This window comes from Heterodontus francisci, chromosome 5 (assembly GCF_036365525.1).
Source record: "Heterodontus francisci isolate sHetFra1 chromosome 5, sHetFra1.hap1, whole genome shotgun sequence".
NCBI classification, from domain to species: Eukaryota; Metazoa; Chordata; class Chondrichthyes; order Heterodontiformes; family Heterodontidae; genus Heterodontus; species Heterodontus francisci.
Genome location: NC_090375.1, coordinates 190,448,771 through 190,467,542, shown reverse-complemented (window position 1 = coordinate 190,467,542; position 18,772 = coordinate 190,448,771). Strand labels below are relative to the sequence as shown.

General features: G+C 40.0%; 1 protein-coding gene across 8 annotated transcripts in view; it reads right to left on the bottom strand.

Annotated features, from left to right (window-relative positions):
- The window catches only part of znf516 (zinc finger protein 516), a 258,381-nt gene extending 248,751 nt beyond the window's left edge, over positions 1-9,630 (bottom strand). For 4 of the 8 annotated variants that reach the window (XM_068032502.1, XM_068032497.1, XM_068032494.1 and 1 more), the window contains exons 1-2: positions 9,080-9,222; positions 1,695-1,793 (exon numbers count right to left, since the gene is read on the bottom strand). The gene's annotated coding sequence lies outside the window, so the exon portion shown is untranslated. Of the gene's footprint in view, positions 1-1,694; positions 1,794-9,068; positions 9,223-9,419 lie in introns of those variants that run through there. The other 4 variants (XM_068032496.1, XM_068032495.1, XM_068032499.1 and 1 more) reach the window with 4 other exon arrangements.
- Between the last annotated feature and the right edge of the window lie 9,142 nt (positions 9,631-18,772).

Genomic DNA, 18,772 nt, shown 5'->3' with positions numbered 1-18,772 from the left:
AAAGGAATTGATAGGATAGATAGAGAGGAACTTTTTTTTCTGCTGTTGGGGAATCTCGGACAAGGGGACATAAACTTAAAATCAGAGCCAGGCCATTCAGAAGAGAAGTTAGAAAACACTTCTTTACACGAAAGGTGGCAGAAGTGTGGAACTCTGACAAAAAAGCAGTCGATGCTAGATGGAGTTAAGACACACATATGCCAGGATCTCACTGAATGGCAGAATAGGCTCGAGGGGCCGAATGGCCTTCTTCTTTTCCTATGTTGCAATGATTTGAGTGGGTATAGTTTTTTTTTTTACTGCCATCACCCCAGTTCCACTGGACATGCAGGATTCCTATGCCTTATAGTGGTGTATTTCTATGAGGTTTTGAGAAATTGGTTAATCTCACAGAAAACAGCACTTTACTCATGTCTTCTAGGAAAAAAATAGGAAATGTAGTTGCTTAATTGTTAAATAATGTTTGAACAAAACAATATCAGGGTCCTTAAATCACTGCACTACAAAGCTTCTTAAACATCTCATTTCCTCTTTTGAGGTATCTCTATATCTCATGGACTAAACATGCTCTCAGATGGGTTGGATAGTATTTCCAATCAAGCATACACTCTCCTTATTAAAAGGAACTTTTTTGGCGCAGCTAGCTCCAGTCCAAATTATATTTTATTTCTGTTGTTTAGGACCACACCACCAATCAATTTGAGCATGTAAAATGCAGATAACCGATACATTTCATAAGAAATATTAAATCAACATTTCTAACAGATAACATGAATCAATGCTAACCGTTTCTTTTATTATGAAGCATAACCTTCTTGGAACCCATCTTAATGCAAGTCAGCGTTTCTACTTCCACACAATTCTTTTTAAACTACGTAAATAAGATAGAAGAGTTCAGTGAGGTCAGAAAATCTGATGATCACATTACAAGCAGGTTTCTTGGTGCTCTTCAACATCTGCCTGCAGTCAGTACTAGCACAAGCTCACCAATAACATTCATTACAGAGACTTGCTCTGGGAGTTAGAGAATGAACTTTCCACTGAAATTTAGAACAACTCATCATCCGATTTCAAACTACACACTGCAGCAGATTTCTTTTTAAAAGCTGATTATTAAACACACTCCAGTTGTTCAGTAAAATAATTTTTTTTTAAAAATAATTAAAGGAATAAACCAAAAATGTCAATCAGTCACTGCAACGTATAAAATAGGTACAGTACACTACAGGGCAAGTGTATATCGTTGTTCTTCTGTGGAAAAAATTTCTATATATTATTGCTCTATTCTGATGAAGGAGTTCTTCTGAAATGGTAATCCATCTTCCCTCTCTCATGCATGTTTTTCAATCTGCTGTGCCTTTCCTTTTTTTACCTTCCTGCTATTATTTCAGATTTCCATGCTTTTTCTTTCAATGCCTTTATTCATGGTCAGGTACTGAACCTCAGTTATAATTTTTTTCAAAAAGCCACAAGTTTACTCCTTTGAGGATGCCAGCTGTAGAGACGAGTTGAGGTAGAATTGCTTATCCCATTATGTCGCTTCTTCCCGCCGGGGAGCGTGAGTTTGTAATATAGCCATTGAAATGTGGTAGATGCTGTATTTTGTGACGTGGCAACCCAAACAATGAGTATCAAGAGTGAAGCAAGGACAGATTAAATTCTCTAAAATGGTAAACACTTCATTTCCTACTTACAGGTTGAAGAAATCTCAAAATAAAAAGCTTTACGGCCACTCTGCTGTTGATTGGTCCTTTCCCTTTTCCCAGGTGTGCTTTGTGCTTTTAATCGCAATCCTGAACATCAAGAAAAAAAACACACCTCAGTGGACTCAAAAACTGGATTTCACTTCTGAATTGATGTAAAATGGTCAAAGAATGAGTAATAAGTTCCAGATTTAATGAGACTCAGCTTCAAACTGCAAGTAAATGTTTTGTATTTTCCAGTACCACTGAGAGGCAAGAGTAAGATTTGATGGCTCAACCTTTTATGAGCAAATCTCCACATCACTAAACAAAAATTAGATGAAAACCATCACAAACATATATAGGGTTATCCTGAGCTCAATATTGTAAGAGAGGATATACAGGCACTGGAGAAAGTGCAATAAAAATTTACAAGGATGATACCAGAATTGAGAGGTTATACTTGCCAGGAAAGGCTGAGCAAGCTGGGTCTCGTTTCTCTAGAAAAGAGAAGGCTGAAGGGTGACCAGATAGAGGTCTTTATGGTGATGAAAGGGTTTGATGCGTAAAGAAGATGTGGGGGAGACCAGAACTAGGGGCTGCAAATATAAGAGAGTCACTAACAAATACGAACGTAGGAACATATGAATTAGGAGCAGGAGTAGGCCACTCGGCCCTTCAAGCCTGCTCCGCCATTCAATAAGTTCATGGCTGAACTGATTACTCCACATTTCCACCTACCTCTGATAACCTCTGATGATCTCTGTCTTGAATGAGCGACCCCTTATTTTTAAACAGTGACCCCTTAGTTCTAGATTCTCCCACAAGGGGAAACATCCTTTCCACATCTACCCTGTCAAGACCCCTCAGGATCTTCTATGTTTCAATCAAGTCACCTCTTACTCTCCTAAATTCCAGTGGATACAAGCCTAGCCTGTGCAATCTTTCCTCGTAAGATAGCCCGCCCATTCCAGGTATTAGTCTAGTAAACCTTCTCTGTGCTGCCTCCAACACATTTACATCTTTCCTTAAATAAGGAGACCAGTACTGTACACAGTACTCCAGATGTGGTCTCACCAATGCCCTGTCTAGCTGAAGCATAACCTCCCTACTTTTGTATTCAATTCCCCTCGCAATAAACAATAACATTCTATTAGCTTTCCGAATTACGTGCTGTACCTGCATACTAATCTTTTGTGATTCATGCACTAGGACACCCAGATCCCTCTGCATCTCAGAGCTCTGCAATCTCTCACCATTTAGATCATATGCTTCTTTTTTATTCTTCCTGCCAAAGCAAATTTAGCAACCATATCTTTGGTCCCTTCATCTAAGTCATTTGTATAAATTATAAAAAGTTCAATAGGGAATTCAGAAGAAACTTCTTTATCCAGAGTGGTTAGAATGTTGAACTCACTACCACTTGAAGTAGTTGAGATGAATAGCATAGATCTATTTAAGGAGAAGTTAGGTAAGCACATGAGGGAGAAAGGAATAGAAGGTTATCCTGATAGGGTGAGATGAAGTAGGGTGGAAGGAGGCTCATGTGGAACATCAATATCAGCATAAACCATTTGGGCCGAATGACCTGTTACTGTTAATTTAATTTCTAAGTAGTCCACAACAATGAAGGAGGTACCCTCCCCCACCACACTAGATAACAGTACAGTGATAATTTTGGCACTGAAATGAAGGTTAGTACGATACAAATAAGGTCAATGGAGTCTTATCTTACTGTGCTGCAATGTTAATTTACATGTTAATAGCTGGTGCAATGAGGTACTTTCTCACAATAAGAATATAAAACCATCATGAGAAATTACAGGACGAGGCCATTTGGCCCATCAATCCTGCTCCATCATTCAATAAAATCATGGCTGATCTTCTACCTCAATACCACCTTCCCATATTATCCCCATATCCTTTGATTCCCTTAGTATCCAAAAATATATCAATTGCAGCCTTGAATATACTCAATGACGACTCTGGGGTAGAGTATTCCAAAATTCATAAACAACCCTTTGTGTGAAGAAATTCCTCCCATCTCAGTCTGAAATGGCAGACCCCTAATTCTGAGACTGTGACCCCTAGTTCTAGATTCCCCAGCCGGGGGAACATCCTCCCAGCATCTACCCTATCAAGGCCCCCCAAGCATTTCATATGTTTCAATACTTTCACCTCTCATTTTTCTAAACTCCTGGTAACTTAGGCCGATTATACTCAAGCTGTCCTCATAGAACAATCTTCTCACCCCAGGAATCTCTCCAGTGAACCTTCGGTTCACAGTAAACAAGCAGATACCTTGCAAAAGATTTTGGAGGATAATCAGGAAAGTAAATGATTAGAAGGCACTGATACTAATGGAGATGCTAACATAGTGTTTAGGAATCAGAACATCCATTATGCAAAACACTGTCATTATTGTGATTATATATGAATAACTTCACAAAAGTGTTCTTAGCAAACTTTCTGTTAACATTGCCTATCTTCACCTGACAGATAAGAGATAACCAAGAGGTCATTAAGGCTATAAAGTTTTGCTGTCATTTTGCCATGTTGGAACATTTATACCGTATCTGCAGAGCAAGATGGCACTCAAGCAAATCAAAATGTGTATTTGTAAAGCGTTGTTTAATTGCAGTCAATGTCTTTCTTATTTGAAAGCAGAACACTAATACCCCATTTATCCTGTCAACCAGACATGCGATATTCATTCCAGATTATCTGCTCCTTAATCTGGTTCCTGGTTCATTTTGTAACATTACCCTGGTTACAGGACCATTTTAATAAACTTGAGGTCATCCAAAACTCTGTTGTCCTTGTCATAACTTACACCAAGTCCCATTCACTCATCACTCCTTTGCTCGCTGACCTACACTGGCTCCCAGTTAAGCAACACCTAGATTTTAGAATTCTCATGCTTGTTTTCAAATTCCTCCATGGCCTCGGCCCTCCACAACCCTCTAAGATATCATCTAATTCTGGCCTCTTGAGCATACCTGATTTTAATCGCTCTACCACTGGCGGTCACGCCTTCAACTTTCTGGGCCCTTAGCTCTGGAATTCCCTACATAAACCTCTGTGTCTCTCTTCCTGTCTTTCCTCCTTTCAGACACTCCTTAAATCCTACCTCTTTGACCTCTTCTCATCACTTGCCTTAACATCTCCCTATGTGGCTCAGTGTCAAATTTTGTTTGATAACACTCCTGTGAAGCACCTTGGGATACTTTACTACATTACAGGTGCTATAGAAATACAAGTTGTTGTATTATCTTTATTCACACATCATACATATTAGAAGGGCTACACACTCCAGACAGCAGAAGTTAGGAGCAGACAAGCATGGTATTGTCAAGAAAGGGGAACATTTTTGAGTCAGCCTTGGGTCAGTGAGTAGCACTCTTGCCTCTGCTGCAGAAGATTGTAGGTTCAAGACCACATCAAAGATTTGAGAATATAATCTTGGTTGACACTTCTCTGTAGCATTGATGGAGATGCCGTTTCTCAGAACAGACATTAATCTAATGCCCTGTCTTGCATCTGAGGTGGACATAAAAGATTCTATGTCACTATTTGAAGGGAAGAGAAGTGTCCTGGCTAAGATATATCCCTCAACCAACATCACTAAAGCAGATTCATTGCTGATCTTGGGACCTTGCTTTGTGCAAATTGGCTGCTCTATTTCCCTACATTATGACTTTGACCACACTTTAAAAGTATTTCACTGTAGGATGCCCTGAAATGTGTTATATAAATACAAGTTCTTTGTCTTTGCTGTTAGAACTCACTTGTTCATTACTCAATCTATGCGAATCTTATAAAAATCAACCACAGGCCAGTCAGATTAACCTCAATGGTGAGAAAGCTTTCAGAAACAATAATCTGGGGCAAAAATAACAGTCACTTGGACAAGTGTGGATTAATTATAAAAAGCCAGTATAGATTTGTCAAAGGCAAATCATGTTTAACTAACTTCATTGAGTTTTATAATGAGGTAACAGAGAGAAGTGATGATGTGTACATGGACTTCCAAACAGCTTTTGGTAAAGTGCAACAAAATAGGCTTGCCAGTAAAGCTGAAACCCACGGAATAAAAGGGACAGAAACAGCATAGATATGAAGTTAGATCAGTGACAGGAAACAGAGAGCAGTGATAAACTGGATTGGAGGAAGGTATACAGTGGGTTCCCCAAAGGTCAGTGCGAGGACCCCTGCTTTTCCTGATATATATTAATGAACTAGACTTGGGTGTACAGGGCACAATTTCAAAATTTGCAGATAACACATAACGTGGAAGTATTGTGAACTGTGAGGAGGATAATGAAAGGCTTCAAGGGTACATAGACAGGCTGGTGGAATGGGCAAACATGTGACAGATGAAATTTAATGCAGAGAAGTGTGAAGTGATACATTTTGGTAGGAAGAACGAGAAGAGGCAATATAAAATAAAGAGTACAATTCTAAAGGAGGTTCAGGAACAGAAAGATGTGGGTGTATATGTGCACAAATAATTGAAGGTGGCAGGGCAGGTTGAGAAAGTGGTTCAGGAGACATACAGGATCCTGGGCTTTATAAATAGAGGCAAAGAGTTTAAAAGCAAGGAAGTTATGCTGAACCTTTATAAAACTCTGGTTCAGCCTCAACTGGAGTATGGTGTTCAATTCTGGGCACTGCACTTTAGAAAGGACGTGAAGGCTTTAGAGAGGGTGCAGAAAAGATTGACGAGAATGGTTCTAGGGCTGAGGCTGTTCTCCTTACGGAATGTTGAGAGGAGCTTTTATAGAGGTGTTCAAAATCATGAGGGGTCTAGACACAGTAGATAGGGAGAAACTGTCCCCATTGGCGGAAGGATCGTGAACCAGAGGACACCGATTTAAGGTGATTGGCAAAAGAACCAACAGTGACATGAGGAAAAACGTTTTCACACAGTGAGTGGTTAGGATCTGGAATGCACTGCCTGAGAGTGTGGTGGAGGCCAATTCAATCATGGCTTTCAAAAAGAAATTGGATAAGCACCGGAAGAGAAAGTATCTGCAGGGCTATGGGGAAAGGGCAGGAGAGTGGGACTAACTGAGTTGCTCTTGCAGAGAGCCAACACTGATCCGCTGGGATGACTGGCCTCCTTCTGTGCTGTAACCATTCCATGATTCTATGGAAAGAGCCCACAATACCATACACCAAAGCAGTCTGTGCAATTTGGAGCAAGTTCACGGGATGCAAACTCACTAAACCTGGGAACCTCCTGGTTTATATGCCACCTGCTTATTGGCTAAACTGCAGTATCATAAAGCAGAGATTATAATCCAGATTTTATGTGGTTGTTACTTTTAACTGGTATCACTTTACAGCTGATAGGCTCATTACAGTTGCCAATTTTTTAAATAAATAAACAAATATGCTTTAGTAGTTTTACACTCCAAAGGGGAATTAAATGAATACTTCAGGAGAAAAATATTGCAGGGATATGGGGAAAGAGCAGGAGGGACCTGGGCCTAACTGGATTGCTCTGTGACAGAGCCAGCACAGACTTGATGGGCTAAATGGCCTCCTTTTGTGCTGTACTATTCTACAATATTGAAAGCTCGTCAATGCCATTATCCTTAGAGGTAAGTTATTGTGGATGTGGAGATGGCGGATGCTGTGTCTATTTGAACAGGTGGTTAATCGTGAATTGTACCAATGACTGACAGACAACAGGTCAGTATTACTGATCTTGCGCTAGTGTAAATCAGCAACAGTCTCAGTAAGGGATGATGTACAGAGTAAAGGATCATCAGTCGAGGGTTATATTCTGTGTGAAGAGCAATTTTCCCCCTCCATACTGCAGATGAATTAAAATGTGCACTATTTCTGGAAGGTTACAAACAAAACTGTGGGTTTTAGATGTTTTTGGTTTAATTTGGATCTCTGTTACACCACAGTTGGCATGAAGTCAGTTTGGTGACTTCATGCCTGAATTGTACTTCACATTCTCTTTGATTCTAAGTGGTTTCAGCAACACATTAGCACAGATTGTGTTATTTAACTTGCCTCTTTGAGTATGCTGTGAATAAGAAACATATGCCTTTTAGCATATCTGTTCCAGTTGTTATATAAAATAATATTATTTTAAAGATTCTAAGCGCAATTGGCATTCAAAGCACACAGGCTCAAACCCAACTCAACAACAAGCATTATTTAAGCCCTAAATACTGACCCAAAGTTAACAGTTGCACAGCATCATTTTGGCACATGAGCCACGTCAGACATAATTCAAAGGAGCAAATCTACATGTACAAGGTTCTTTTTAAAGTCATTACAACCCACACAGCACTCAAGGACAATAGTGAGGATCAATGTAAACTGCTGCTGCATGCTGTTTAGCCTTGTTTACCCTCTACAGAAGAAGTTAATATTCATTCTTTCTCCACCCCTCCCTATCACCCCTTGACATGATGAATAAACTAAAAGTTCAGGAACACCCACTGAAATACAGCCATTTATTTATGAATAAATATATTGATTTAAACGTCTTTATTCACACGCAGGCCAAAGAACTCAATCTGAAAGTAGTTGCTGGGATACCTTACCATAAATAAAACAGTGAAAACCTTATATATGAACTGGCATCCAAAACAAAAAGTCGGAATGTGAGGTACAAAACTTGTAGTTATGTTGAAGTTGAACATTAGATCAGTACTGGGTTACTGCTCAGCAATTATAGCTTTCACACTCTGAGAATAATTTAATGCACTTAACGCTGGGTATGTGGCCGTGCTTTGATACAAATCTTAAGAAACAGACACCCCGCAAAAAATCAAATGCAACATTATCAACAAACTAATAGGAATGATTTAACACATGCCTAGTCCACAAGACAAATGCAGTGGGTGAATTAAAACAATTTGTTGTATCTTCTCTCCCTCAGCCCCATCGCCCTCATCACACAATGAAATGGAAGTTTCTTTGAAAAATAAAAGCAAAGTTTAGAAAAGACAACACTGCTGTTATTTTGCAATCTCCAAGTGCTTTGATGTAAATCTGGATGTTGCTACCCTGGGCAATGTGCGTGTGTTTCAGCCCCCAAGGCGCAGCGGTAACAAAGCGAACTCAGCTCCGGACTGTGATCCATTATGTGCTGCTCTCTGTCCGTTTACAACAGCAGAGGAGAAGCGTAGTGTCCAAGGACATATATGTACACACACACACACACAAATACAGTGCTTGCTGTCCCTTCAAAGCTACAACAGCAATCTCGGAGCAAATTAAGTAGAAAACACTACTGCACGCCCCAAAAGGGAAAGGAACCGATGCAAGGCAGCTGTATCCAGTCTCCTCGCTCTCTCTCTCACACACACACACACACATAAAAACATTAATCTCTCTCTTAATGTAATTTTTCCTTACATCATACTTACAGTGCAGTTCATTTCCTCACAACCGCTTGTGCAAATCACTCCCTTTGCAACAACAGCAAATCCACTCCACTAAATATGTAACTGTCTCTAGAGAAACGAAACCCCTTTTACGATTTTATGGTAAATATACACATAGTCCTGGCCAACCAATCACCCAGCTCCATGTATTGTAATAAAAAAATTGCAACTTGAGCGTATTATTCTGGCTGTGCTTGTGTGGGCATCATTTCCAAAGACGTAAGCAGTTTACGTGACACTTTATATTTGCATCTGATATTTTTTTATACATGAGCGTATTAAAAATGCTAAACGCTGCTTTCTGCAGAAACCACCAACTTACCGAGGCGCCTCTTATTAGGAGCAAATATACCAATGCTGAGAGAGAGAGAGAAAAACACGCCTTGGGTTCCGTTGACTTGAATTAACTTTGTAGCTTGTTTGTGTGCAGTACTGTTGCTATAAGATGGTATCAAAGAAAAAACAGCGGTTGCACAGTACATGCCTGGTGGAGTGAAGATTACAACTTTGCCATTATTCTACACTATTTCCCCTGTTGTTTAATTTCTTGTATTACATTACTGACGTACGCTACGACCAGGCAGGAGAGTGACAGAGGAATATGAATCAAGCCCAACTTGTTCTGTAAAGTCCCGCCCCTCCACTGTACTAATCGCTGACTGTCAACATTAACAATTTAGGGAAGGCAGCTATTAATGAGACAGCACCATTTCTTTTCTCCAACTGGCCCTTGGCATGACGCCAATGCAACCAGACCCTAGAGTCCATTTACTAAACGCTGAAACTACAAATCCTTTATAATATCGTGGAGGTTGCACTTTTTGTTTATTTCTGAAAAAAGCCAGCACACTAATATTATTTTTAAAAACTGCATGTGTTAAAATAAATTCATCAGTGTATCGCAAATACTATTGTGTTCAAATCCATCCCAAAACACTGAGCATTAAGGTTATGCAGAATATATTGGAAATTTTACTCTGCATGTAATCCCTGCCAATTGTTTTCTCATCATAAATTCCAGTGCCCCTATTTATAATGACTGCAGCCCTCCACTGGCAGGAGAGTGTAATTACTGAGTGACATGTTTACATAGGTGATGTCTATAATAAATGTGATCATAGGCACTACTTGGTGGTGGAAGCTGGTTCAATTGTAAATTTCAGAAGAGAAATATATATCTTTCAAAGAGGCAGAATGGACCAGATAGCCTCCTTCTGTGCTGTCTAATTCTATATAACTTTAAAATGAGGACGGAATTAGACCGATGCACCTTGAGTCAGTGATTCGTAACTTTCTAATTCCAATTCACCTGGGTCTTGACTTCCTTTGTGCACCACAGTAGGAGATCCATGCTATTTATATTATTGGTGTAAAAGATTTAATGCAGCAGTTTGTATTACATTTCGTTGTGGTTATAATGAAGTGAGATTGTGTTTGATTAGCATTCTGATGAATAGGAAATATGCTGAGTGCAAGAATTGATAGCAGCTTAAGAATGATAGCATTGGAGGATATTGGCTGCCACAAGGTTATAATATCCTAATTGAAGTCCATATAATGTATGGCTTATAGTAGGGCAATATGCATTCATTTTGAAGTTTGCTACTGTAGCATTATATGGGATCTTCTGTCTATTAAACAATTATACATGTTAGATTAGATTAGATTAGAGATACAGCACTGAAACAGGCCCTTCGGCCCACCGAGTCTGTGCCGAACATCAACCACCCATTTATACTAATCCTACACTAATCCCATATTCCTACCAAACATCCCCACCTGTCCCTATATTTCCCTACCACCTACCTATACTAGTGACAATTTATAATGGCCAATTTACCTATCAACCTGCAAGTCTTTTGGCTTGTGGGAGGAAACCGGAGCACCCGGAGAAAACCCACGCAGACACAGGGAGAACTTGCAAACTCCACACAGGCAGTACCCGGAATCGAACCCGGGTCCCTGGAGCTGTGAGGCTGCGGTGCTAACCACTGCGCCACTGTGCAGCCCACAGTACATTTATTGGCAATTGAATTTAAAGTTGCCTCAGTTTGATATAACAATATTTTCATCAATGTGCATGTGGATCTTTTACTGCGCTGGTGACGAAGCTATGGCGAATATCCAAAAATCACTTTGGAGGACGAGTAAAAAATTACCAACCAGCTTTTCCTACAAGCGAGCCTCCACCATCAAATTAAATGAACTCATCCATTTGGTGTTTTGATGCCTTTTAATTGAATGCAAGGTTTGTCTTCCGTCAATCATTTGAAACCATCTCTCTCCATTCTGATTAGCTCCGTTGTGATTTGATAACATTTTAAACTTTACTTTCTACCTTTTGTAACTACTTCCTCTCCAATCTTCTTTCTAGTCTGCATGGCTTCATTCCATCCTCAGCCACTGTGCCATCTGGAAGCCCCTCACCCTTCTCTTTAGTTCTCCCTGCTATCCCATGCGCAATTATCCAACTAAGAGAATGTGTGTGTCTTTTTTACAGTGTCTACCAATGCAGTTCTTGAGTTAGGCACTAGAAGGCATGTGAGAACAGTTGGATGAGAGGGTACTAGCTTACCAACCAGAGGGGTTTTAATCCTCCACTGTAGCGAGATATCTGCCTTCTTCATAGCTGCTAGCACTGCTAATCTAGTTGAAGTTAGAAAATCCACATGTGACAATTAGGATGCTGGAGAAGAGGCAAAAAATGATTTACAAGGCAGATGCCAGAACCTAGAGGATACAACTATCAGCAAAGATTAAATAGCCAGGGGCTCTTTTCTCCAGAAAAGAGAAAACAGAGAGGTGTGACCTAATAGAACTCTTTAAAATTATGAAAGGGTTCAATAGGGTAGATGTGAAGAAGAAACAGAAAATGCTCAGTAGGTCAGGCAGCATCTTTGGAGAGAGAAACAGAGTTAACATTTCAGGTCTGTGACCTTTCATCAGAGCCTTGAATTAAGTGGCTTGTTAGGCCATTTAAGAGTCAACCACATTGCTGTGGGTCTGGATTCACACATAGGCAGAGCTCCAAACCAGATGGGTTTTTATAAAAATCATTTCATGGTTATCATTGGACTAACTTTTAATTCCACATTTATTAATGGAATTCAAATTTCACCATCTCCTGTGGTGGGATTCAAATCCATGTCCACGGAGAATTAGCCTGGACACTGGATTACTAGTCTGGTGACATTACCACTACACCACCACCAGGCTCATGTGGAGCATAACCACAGGTGTGAACCAGATGGGCTGAATGGCCTGTTTCTGTGCTGTAAATTCTATGAAATTCTACGGTCCTAACCCATTGAAACTCCAACACATTATGTTCTTCTGCAAAGTTGGCATTTCAAAAATTGTGTGGTGTGTTGCAATGCCCTGAATGATGTTGCCTGCTCCTCTGTAACTTAGCATTAAAGTTGGCAGTTTTTCACAGGATGCACAGCTTGATCATCAATGTTAACATTTGAGGAAACCAGGAGAACTGACTCCATGTTTCCTTTGTAGTTACCTACTTATCAAATTCAATAAGCTGAGAATATTTTTAATATATCCTAAATTCCATATTGAAATGTAAGCTTCTGCCACCCAGCCAGTAATTCTAGAATCAGTAACAATCAACTTTAGTTAAAAAAGTGACATGTTTCAACTTGTTATTCAACCTTGAGAAATCATAAATTTCTGTCTTTAATCATGACAATCTGCTCTGATCTGAATATCTAAATCACAATATTTTAATATTTTTACAATTCAACAACAATGACTTGCATTCATATAGCAACTTTAACATGGTAAAAATGTCCCAAGGCACGTCACAGGACCATTATCAAAGCAAATTTGACACTGAGCCATGTAAGCAGATATTAGGACGTGGCCAAAGACTTTGTCGAAGAGGTAGGGTTTTAAGGAGCATCTTAAAGGAACAGAGGGAGATAGAGAGGCGGAGAGGTTTAGGGAAGGCATGCCAGAGCTTGGGGCCTTGGCAGCTGAAGGCACAGTCGCCAGTGGTGGAGCGATTAAAATCAGGGATGCTCAAGAGGCCAGAATTGGAGGAGTGCAGAGATCTCAGAAGGTTGTGGCACTGGAGGAGATTATAGAGATAGGAGGGGCGAGGTCATGCAGGGATTTAAAAATAATCATTCAGTGACAAGAGAAATAGTCTTATCCCCTTATCAGCACAGGTAGTTTAGAGCTGACAGCAGTTTTCTACCCATTAATCGTAGAGTTTCCAGAATTGTTACGAGTAATGGTAAAAAAAAATCAGGTAAAGGTTATATTTCACGAATTGTAATCAGCAAACTATTACTAGTGCAGTAGTGACATTACCTTATAATTTGATTGCCCCTAGTTTGACATGACTACAAAAATGTCGTAGGAACAAGAGAATTAAGAAAAATTTAAACCTCCCATTGTTTTTTCAATGATAGCAAGGAAATGCCGATTTTTAACCGTCCATTTTAATACAGGCAGAAATAATTATTTTATTTATGGAATAATCTGTCAATCTCTATCATACATCTATCTGTCTGTAAGGATTGTCTTTTAGCAAGGCTGCTTTCTGACAATCTTAAACATCAGTGTGTTAAGCTTGGGTTCCCACCATTCCAAATGTTCTAAATGCCGTCAGAATGACTAACTTATGTTAACTACTACTGTGCGTTAATGTCAGCTATGGGTCAGTTGGTAGCATTCTTGTCTCTGAGTCATAAGGTTTTGACTTTAAGTCCCACTGCAGAGCTGAAGTACAGCAAGCTAGGTTGACACTCCACTGCAGTACTGAGGGAGTGCGGCACTGTCCCTTGCATGCGATGTTGATCTGAGGCCTTGTCTACCCTCTCAGGTAAATGTAAAAGATCCCATGACCCTATTTTGAAGAAGAGCAGGGGAGTTCTCCCCAGTGTCCTGGTAATATTTATCCCTCAACTAACATCACAAAAACAGATTATCTGGTCGATATCACATTGCTGCTTGTGGGAGTTTCCTGTGCGCATACTGGCTGCTGCATTTCTTACATTACAACAGTGACTACACTTCCAAAAGTACTTCATTGGCTGAAAAGCACTTTGAGATGTCCGGTGGTCATGAAAGGCACTATATCAATGCAAGTCTTTTGTTTACTCCTTTAAACCATCAACCCTCTAATTCTAATGATATCATTAACAGAGCAACTGTAAAGGTGTTTAAGATAAACAACTGCACAACTGGCTAACTTGAGAATGCCAACTATATTTTGAGTGCCTTGTATCAGCAGAGCTTGTAAAACAAATGAGATGTATCAAACCTGCAGAGAAAGACAAAGAAAGATATCTCAAATGGGCTGCATTTCTGTCTGTGGATTGACAAATACCAAGGAAGAAGTTACAAATAATTGACCAAAAGGTAGGATACAGTAGAATGAGGAAAGTTGCGGAAAGGGAGTCCTATAGGGTTGGTGTTGAGAACTCCGAATGTTCTCAATTTAAAGAAACAATTTTGATTGAGAAGCTCAATAAACTGATCTAATTCATCAATGATACCAAACCATGAGGAGCATTTGAATCCTAAGCTAAAATCTGTAAAATAAGTTTGTCAAAATATGTACCTGGCAGAATAGTAGCAGATAAAATGGAGGAGGAAGAAATACTGCAGATGGGAAGAAAACGTGAGCATCTTAAGTAGTCCATGAGTGGTGTAGAAATCTCAGTGCTTCAATAGGCTCAACACTCAACAGGTCTAAGCGTTACAGAGCAGCAATCAATAAAGGAGTGGTACTTGAACCCACAACCTTCCAACTTAAAATTCAGAGTGCTACCAACTATGCCATGGCTGACAGGTAAGGGGTGGACTATTAGGACTTGCTACTACCTATTGGTGTTTGAGTACTGTTGGTGTGTCAGCTACCTGGAGCTCAGAGAGGAACAATGTGCGCAGAGGCTATTTCTCACCAGATGACGTGTGCCATCTTCTAGAATCCTGTTTGGAACCAAGGAGCAACATATGGAAAGCACCACCAGTGGATGCCAAAATAACTGCACTAATCTTCCATGCCACTTAGTCTTTCAATTGAGTTAGCCAGCATGCAGTTCAACACTTAGCACAAATATAATAGATGCTTTGTTTTGACATGCATCTGCATGCACACATACCACAGCATCAGCAGAACCAATTTTATGAGATTTGTGGCATTATTATTAATTGCAAGGCACCATCAAAACACCATTTGTGCTTGTGCAGGCAATCTAATCCTTTTTATTAACAGAAAGGGATACTGCTTCCTAAATGCTAAGATGGCTTAGAACTATGCAAGTTAATGCTTGTTTTCCAGGGAATAGTTGCGCTGCACAGTTCTTGCTACAATCAAAGATCTCCCAATTATTCTGGGGGTGGGGCAGGTAGGGGAGAGAACAGAATGCAAGAGTGGTTGCTACTATTCCAAACAAGGGCATATAATATACTTATAATAAAGCATACATGTTGAAGAAACAATTTTGATGTTCAGACTGCTTCACAATATATCACAGAGAAAGTTAGTAAAATAATTCTAGTATGTTATATACTGCATAAGGTTGGTAACCAAACAACACAGATTAAAAATAATTGGCAAATGAGCCAGATGGCAGATGAGGAGAATTTATTTTTATGCAGTATGTTGTTATGATTTTATGACTAAAAAAAGGTTTATTTTTCCAAGGTAAAGTTATTTTAGGAAATAACTAACCAAGAGTAATTGTGGAATTGAGCATCATTGGATCACCTCATTTACAAAAAAGGGTCTATTATACCTGCAATATCGGTTCTTGCTAATTAAAAGTGCAAAATGACAGCTTTTGGTCAGCAGCAATGATGCATTTGTAATGTGGGTCTGATCCATAGAAAGACTGGAGAGGATAGTAAAGCATAAGATAGTTTCCTTTTCAGGATCTGAATTTTGAATACTGCGTGCAAAGTATGCGACAGACTTGCATACTGAAACATTTGATACTTACAAAGAGAAACATGTCGTGACATTTTTGCAAAATGTTGCCAGTATTAAAAATGCTAATAATTGTTCAAGATTGCTTTTGCTATTTCTTCCAGCATCTCTCTTCAATTTAACAACACTCCAAAAAGATGTTTTGTTTTATACCCAGATGTATCAATTTGCCAACTGCAATAATGGTAAAAATTGTCAACTTACAAGTTCCTCTTAAAACAAATTTTGCCTTTTAATACAAAATGGGTTTATGACTTTAAATAATCTTGCCTTATGCTAGCAAAAGAAGGGTTTGTTACTGTGGTTATAATGAACCGATATGTTTCTAGTGGATCCTTAGCTAAAGCAGGATTCTTTGCAAACTTTTTGTCATGGGTCATGGTCTTAATTTTTAATTGTATATTAATTGAGTGTTTAATTGTATGCAGGTGGTGGACATTAACTGGGGATTCACATGTCCAAGGTGTACTAGCTAGATGGATAAAGAACTGGCTGGGCAACAGGAGACAGAGAGTAGCAGTAGAAGGGAGTTTCTCAAAATGGAGACGTGTGACCAGTGGTGTTCCACAGGGATCCGTGCTGGGACCACTGTTGTTTGTCATATACATTAATGATTTGGAGGAAAGTATAGGTGGACTGATTAGCAAATTTGCAGACGACACTAAGATTGGTGGAGTAGCAGATAGTGAAGGGGACTGTCAGAGAATACAGCAGAATATAGATAGATTGGAGAGTTGGGCAGAGAAATGGCAGATGGAGTTCAATCAGGGCAAATGCGAGGTGATGCATTTTGGAAGATCCAATTCAAGAGTGAACTATACAGTAAATGGAAAAGTCCTGGGGAAAATTGATGTCCAGAGAGATTTGGGTGTTCAGGTCCACTGTTCCCTGAAGGTGGCAACGCAGGTAAATAGAGTGGTCAAGAAGGCATACGGCATGCTTTCCTTCATCGGACGGGGCATTGAGTACAAGAGTTGGCAGGTCATGTTACAGTTGTATAGGACTTTGGTTCGGCCACATTTGGAATACTGCGTACAGTTCTGGTCGCCACATTATCAAAAGGATGTGGATGCTTTGGAGAGGGTGCAGAGGAGGTTCACCAGGATGTTGCCTGGTATGGAGGGCGCTAGCTATGAAGAGAGGTTGAGTAGATTAGGATTATTTTCATTAGAAAGACGGAGGTTGAGGGGGGACCTGATTGAGGTGTACAAAATCATGAGAGGTATAGACAGGGTGGATAGCAAGAGGCTTTTTCCCAGAGTGGGGGTTTCAATTACTAGAGGACACGAGTTCAAAGTGAAAGGGGAAAAGTTTAGGGGGGATATGCGTGGAAAGTTCTTTACGCAGAGGGTGGTGGGCACCTGGAACGCATTGCCAGCGGAGGTGGTAGATGCGGGCACGATGGAGTCTTTTAAGATGTATCTGGACAGATACATGAATGGGCAGGAAGAAAAGAGATACAGAACCTTAGAAAATAGGCGACATGTTTAGAGAGAGGATCTGGATCAGCGCAGGCTTGGAGGGCCGAAGGGCCTGTTCCTGTGCTGTAATTATCTTTGTTCTTTGTTCTTTGTTCTCCCTTATATAGCAGCAGACTGAAATTGTGGTGGTTGGGCTTGGAAATGCATACTTCTAATGTTTGCCTCTGTAAATAAAAGCTTATCGGTGTGTAAGGATTAGGCTGAGGTTCTATCCTTCACCTAGTTACCTGGAATAGAACACTAATCAGTGACTTGCTCATGAACCACATTTTGCAGCATGGTGGCATGGTATTCAATAATGGGAATGGCCACAGCAGGTCCCTCACCAGAAATCTGTCGATGGGCAATTCCAGCAGGAATGACGATATAGTGATCAGCAGTGAGAGTCTTTGCTAGTGACCTCTCCAGGCAGGAGATGCTGAGGAATTCTTTTGAAACACACGAATTGGCATCCTGACTAAGATCATCTAATTAAGCACACACCGAGGAGCATATCAGTATCTTTCTGGTCAGTATAAACCATAAATCATTAACATGAGAGCATGTTACCCAGTGAGCTATCTAAGTTCCTGATTCTAAACTATAACTTCACTGTTACAAGCAGTATGGCATCTATTCTTAAAACCACTACAGGTTAAAAATACAATATGGAATCCATCATATATAATAGAAACAAGAAATGCTGGAAACACTCAGCAGGTCTGGCAGCATCTGTGGAGAGAGAAGCAGAGTTAAGAGTAAGAAGCATCATATATGTTGTGCTGGGGTAAAAGCTGGGTTGCCAGCTCCGGTTGGGTATATTCCTGGAGTTTCATCATATGACCTTGAACCACCCTGGCTAGGGTATATTGGTCCATTCTCCAGGCGCAATGCCTTCCCACACTAATCAAAAAGGGAACAATTTTGTTAGCCAATTGGATTAATCTTAACTAGGTGAAACAGACTACTTCCCCCTTTGCCAATATTTTTAAAACTAACAATTGAATATTGTGGCTACAAGAGCAGATCAGAGGCTAGGAATTCTGCAGCGAATAACTCACTTCCTGACTCCCCAAAGTCTGTCCGCCATCTACAAGGCACAAGTCAGGAGCATGATAGAATAATCCTCACTTGCCTGGATGGGTGCAGCTCCAACAACACTCAAGAAGCTCAATACCATCCAGAATGAAGCAGCCCATTTGATTGGCACCCCATCAACCACCTTAAACAGTCACTCCCTCCACTAAAGCCTGGCTACCCGAC